Here is a 6,503-nt window from a genome sequence, read left to right on the forward strand (position 1 = left end):
GAACGCATAATGCATGAAGTGCTATTTCATCTAGTGCACACCCAGAATCATTACCTTTTATATTCAGTAGGGGATGAACAGCATACAATAAAGGAATGGATGGTATTCAATTCCTTGAAGAAATGAGCAGCATGGAATATGGGTTGTGTGGTTATTACTGTTTTTACTAATTTTCATTGTTTTCAAAGTTATCAGCATGACTGTTATTGTGAATATTATTCAATTCTAATGTGACAGTTTATCATTATAATAATTCACACAATAATCATACTCCTCGACATGATTTGTAGTTGTAGTACTGACATTAGTAATCATCAGTATATAATACTTATAATGAAACGCAACTTATGTGTTTTGGGTTAAATTAAGTTAAACTAAGACAACGAATTAAGCTCTTATGCTACCATCCATTTCGTGATATAATCGACTTTAGCCCTACAGAGTTCAGCCAAAGCGACTTTCATAATTGATAATCATGCACCAGATTGGAGAACGGAAGCCGGTAAAACGTTTCCATGAAATATGAAATAGTCATCGGGACTCAAAGGTTAAAGGTGAAACACGAATCAAAATAACTCATCCATATTTGATGAACATCAGGAATGACAGTCTATCAAATTATGTATATATATCGCCTATTTTACCTGCACTTGATATTCTTCCTTTTTAATTTCCTATGCATATTTGCATAAATGTTGTAGGTAAATATACATGTAAAGAGAATGTTCCAGTTTCATTTATTATGAGATATAAGTACAAATAAATATATAAAGAAAGCAAAAGGACTCCGACTATCTATTTTTCATCCTCAAGAGCCTTGCGCTCGTCCTCGAGGCGGGCGAACTCGATCTGGTCGAGGACGAACTGGGGGATGGGGTGGGGGAAGGCGGGGGCCACGGGCAGGAGGGAGGACTCGGGCTGGAAGCCGTTCTCGTCGGCCACGAATTTCACTTCGGCCAGAGAGCCGTCCTCCTGGGGGTAGCTGGAAGAAGATTCGTCATGCAAATTATACTTTGTGAGCGTTTAATACACACTCTAGATTGCCGTAAAGAAAAAGTAAATAAATAGATAAAAAACAGAATTCAGTATTCCCTTACGCGAAGTATCCGACCATGTTGGCGCCGCCCTCTTCAGCCTCTTTGCCAGAGAACTGGAACACGATGCCGTTCTCGGCCTCGAAGTCGGAGCTGTGGGCGCCGTTCTCGTCGGGGTTGACTTGGCTGCTGCGGAGGATGGCCACAGGAAGGTCCTCGGTGGGCAGTTTGGCGGCCATGGCCACAGAGACAAGGGCGAGGATGACGGCCTAAAAGAGCATGTAAATTACAAACTGTTTCTTATGTCGTTCATTCCTATGCAAAGCACGTTAGTTAAGTTTCTCATGACGGTCACTTACGGTCTTCATGATGAGAGGCTGTGAGCGTGAGTGTGATGGTCAGCTAAAGATAGCTAGGCTATATATACGAGAGGTGAAGGGTTGGTCCGAGGTCAGTGTAGCCGCTCAGACATTGTCCTGAAAAACTGGGTTGCAGCCTGTGATGTACGGTGTTTGGCGAATAATGAATAATGACACAAGACAGACAAATACAGACACACATGTACATATATATGCATATGCATATATTTGTATATGGTATACAGTAGCCTACCTATATAGAGAAAGATAGCTGTATATATATATATATGTATATGTGTGTGTATGTATGTATTTGTGTGTATTGTATACGTGTAGCTAAAGTGACTTCTTTACCTTCCAGTCTGCCATCCATGCGAGCGCATTTCGTTTTCGCTTTGGTTTTGCTCTGGATGTGTAGTAATTGTGTTTACACATCTACAGATTTTAATTTAATTTTTCTTTTTCCTTCAACAGATTTTTTCTTTTTTTTGTGTTATTGCCTTGTAGTTTTTATTCATTTATTTATGCCATGGTAAGGATTTGCATATATATTCTACAGATTTTTTTTCTTTTTTGTTGTGATCTACAATTTTTATTTATTTTCTTTTCATTCTAGAGATTTTTTTTTCTTCTCTTTTATTGTTATTCTATTCTGCATTCCAATTGAAAGCCGAGCAACTGCATTTATCACCAATGCAGAATTATCTGCATTAGTTAAGCATCATACAATTACCAGAGACACAAGCCACTCAATGCCTTAAATGCTTCCAACTTCAAGATCATAAATGCAAATGTCAGTACTTTCCGTTTACTCGTTAAAACTCGAAGCGAAGATGGTGTTTGATTTACAAATATCTCATCAAATTTCATCGTTTCGTGTAATTCCGGAAAGCGCTCTAGTTTTGAGTGGTATCGGTAATGTCATTTCGATATTTTATCTTCATTCCGGAATTGCGTTCAGTATGATGAAATAAAAACCGTTCCAATATTTTTAGAATTAAATTTCTCATTAATCTGTAGTGCCCGAGAACACACGTTGAGAAATTATCATAACAGGATTACTATTTCTAAAACTAATATAAAGAATAGAACCAGGCGTAAGGGTAAGCGATGTATATATAGTAATTATTATCTAAACACGTCACTTTCATTACTTGTGCATTTCATAACGAGTACCATTACCTATTTTGCCTTCCTTGATATTTGGCCTGCCCAATGTCTTTATTTCAGGAAAAAAGTAGTAGAAGAATTGTATAATTTGTACTTAAGAACTGTAGGCAAGTGTTTATATTGATATATGAAAAAAAGAAAAGACATTTACAATAATAGGACTGCGACAATCTACTTTTCCGGGAACACACGTGGACAAAATATGATTATTTCTCTTGGTTTGCACCCAGCAATATTAGTATCTTTTTAAATTCAGCGGAGGAAGAATAGCATGCAGTAAGGCATGGATAGTTTTCCTTTCTTGAGGATGTGATTATATCGGCATGGAATATCGGTTGTACGATTATTCCCGCTATTACTCATTTGCAGTGTTTTGACTGGTATCGTTATAACTGCAGTTATTATTATCATTTAGTTATAGTTCATGTGGCAGTTTTTCATTATGATAATTTCGATTATAATTCATACAATAATCATACTCCCTCATATGATTTGTAATTGCATTACTGACATTAGTACACATCAATATGCAATACTAATTGCGAAACGCTACTCGAGTGCTTTGAGTTAAACTGACACAAAATACGATAATGAATTAAGCTTGTATAACTACCTCGTGATTCAATCGGCTTCAGCTCTTCAGATTGAGCCAATGACCTTCATAACTGATAATCACGGAAGCCGGTAAAACGTTTCCGTGGAAGATGAAATAGTCATTGGGACTCAAAGGTTAAAGTGAGGCCCGAATGAAAATTATCTCATCAATATTTGAACGTCAGGACTGACAGTCTATCAAATTATATACATGTATGTGAGTGTATAGATTTATATATGTGCGTGTGTGTATTGCCTATTTTATGTTCGCTTGATATTTTTACTGTTTAATTTCCTTTGTCAATTTGTCTATTTTCAGGATAACGTGACACGGAAATGTGTTTTAAGGCAATAGATAACTTTATCAATCACCTTTAGATGTTAGGCAAATATGCAGATACGATTACGGATTTATTTCGAGATATAAATAAAATAAAATATAAGAGCAAAGCAAAAGACTCCGACCATCTACTCTTCAGCCTCAAGAGCCTTGCGCTCGTCTTCGAGGCAAAGAAAAAGAGAAAAATACATTTTCATTTATTTCGAGATATGAATACAAATAAATAAGAAAAGGAAGAATTCTGACAATCTACTCTTCATCTTCAAGAGCCTTGCGCTCGTCCTCGAGGCGGGCGAACTCGATCTGGTCGAGGACGAACTGGGGGATGGGGTGGGGGAAGGCGGGGGCCACGGGCAGGAGGGAGGACTCGGGCTGGAAGCCGTTCTCGTCGGCCACGAACTTGACTTCGGCCAGAGAGCCGTCCTCCTGGGGGTAGCTGGAAGAAGATTCGTCATGCAAATTATGCTCTATAATAGAATTGTAGGTGTGAGCATTTACAACATACTTTAGGTTACCGTTAGATATAACAGTAAAATAGAATTCAGTATTCCCTTACGCGAAGTATCCGACCATGTTGGCGCCGCCCTCTTCAGCCTCTTTGCCAGAGAACTGGAACACGATGCCGTTCTCGGCCTCGAAGTCGGAGCTGTGGGCGCCGTTCTCGTCGGGGTTGACTTGGCTGCTGCGGAGGATGGCCACAGGAAGGTCCTCGGTGGGCAGTTTGGCGGCCATGGCCACAGAGACAAGGGCGAGGATGACGGCCTAAAAGAGAAGGTTAATTACAACTTTCTTATATCGTCCCTCCCTATGCATGTCAAAAACACGATAGCTATGTGGCCCTTTCTCATAACGGTCACTTACGGTCTTCATGATAGGCTATGAATTTCTGGTTACAGGACTGACTTTCATGAAAACGATCTGCCGTATGAGATTAGAAACACTGAAATTTTAGATCGAACAAAACATGCGATCGATATTAATAAAACTGAACTTACAGTCTTCATGTTGAGAGGCTGTGAGCGTGAGTGTGCCGATTACCGAACCCCGCCCCGTTATATAGGCAGAAAGTGAGAGGCTGATTCAAGGTTAATCTAATCGTTTGTTTAGGACTGTCCTGTGTGTGTGTGTTCGGCAAAAACTCGCGCGCAGGTTCATGTGGCAGATACTCGCACAGGTTTTGGATTTTGTATTTCCTTTCATGTTTCTTTACAAAACACCGTTAAACTTGCGTGTTTATAATAAATATACAAACATATGTACAATATATTTACAAACAGCTACATGCACACACACACTTAGGTGTGTTTGTATATATACATATATGTGTATATATATATACACACGTGTGTGTGTGTGTGTGTGTGTGTGTGTAAATATATGTATGAATATACATATTTGTATGTGTGTATATATAGATAGGTACATGTTTGTATATATATACATGTATGTATATATATATATATATATGTGTGTGTGTGTGTGTGTGTGTGTGTGTGTGTACACACATCCATATGAGGTATACGCATATGTATATATTGCATATATATGCATATATGTATGTGTATATATATGTGTGTGTGTATCCACGTGTATATATTCACATTTATTCATGTATGTATATATATTCATATGAATATGAATATGCAGATTTATACATATATATGTGTATATACATATTCATATTTACATATGTACATATATATATGCATATGCATATACATATATATATGTATGCATATATATATACATAATTACATACATATATGTATATGTACATATGCGTGCATATTTATGTATATACATATATATTTATATACATATATATACACACAAACATACATACATATATGTGTGTATATATATGTCTGTGTGTATATATATGTATTTACATATACATATGTATTTACATATATATATATAAATATATATATATTTATACATATATATATGCGTATTTATGTTTCATTCTTGGTTTTGCATTTAAGTTCTGTGAAGTTTCTTTTTTTCAGCTTTCAACCCAGCTTTTCTTTGGGGAAAAGTTACACGTCGTGACTTTGTTCTTCCCCGAGAATGAAAGGCTGAGGAGTTCATTTCTCTCTTGAAATCACTCGACGAGGTAACTTCAATCCAATTTCTGATTTTCATTTCCCTTATTCTTCCTTTTCAGCTTCTCCTTTACCTCACTTTCTTCCCTTTCCTCCTTTATTTCCTCTGTATTGTGTCTGTCTCTTTCCTTTTGTTCTCACTTACGAATATGATTTCCATCACGGTGTATATGTACTTGATACAGATATATAAATATGCAAACGATGCTATATGACATGCAAACAAAATAGAATGAATCTCAATCACAGAATTACATAATACTGGTGTCTAGGGAAGTGGTTCCTAGCCGGTGGGTTGCGGGAAGTTACGGATTTTATGTTTAGCCTAAGTATAGGTAAAGATTGTTTGTATATACTTTTTCTTTCTTTTAGTTTAAAGATAGGCATTCAAAAGTGTATAATTGGAATAGATGGCATTGGGTGGTCGCGGATCGGTAAGCGGTTTGAGAAAGGGATTGTGAGAATAAAAATGTCGGAAACTGTTGGTCTTGTTTGTCCTGGCAACGATTCGATTCGAAACTAATTTCGCTAACTTTACCTGAGCCGTTTGTCGCCCCTAAGTGGCTGAAACGGACGCTTAAATCTTTATGATATATATTATATGGTCTAGTGTCCTTAGCCTTATTCATTCTGCAGAGATACAGAGAGAGAGAGTGAGAGAGAGAGAGAGGCAGAGACAGAGGGAGGGAGAGAGGAGAAAGGAAGAGAGAAGGAGAGAGAGGGGGGGGATGGGAGAAAGGTAGAAAGAGAGTAAGAATGAGCGAAAGAAAAAGAAAGGGAGAGAGATGCACACAAACACATACACACACAATCACACATACACACACACATACATATATATGTATATATATGTATATATATGTATATATATATATATATATATATATATATATTATATGCA

The 6,503-nt window shown here is 37.2% G+C and overlaps 1 pseudogene; it reads right to left on the reverse strand.

Moving 5' to 3' along the window:
- Positions 1-795: 795 nt before the first annotated feature.
- On the reverse strand, positions 796-1,776 carry LOC125035092 (annotated as a pseudogene).
- Between the last annotated feature and the right edge of the window lie 4,727 nt (positions 1,777-6,503).

This window comes from Penaeus chinensis, chromosome 2 (genome assembly GCF_019202785.1).
Source record: "Penaeus chinensis breed Huanghai No. 1 chromosome 2, ASM1920278v2, whole genome shotgun sequence".
In the NCBI taxonomy this organism is placed as follows: Eukaryota; Metazoa; Arthropoda; class Malacostraca; order Decapoda; family Penaeidae; genus Penaeus; species Penaeus chinensis.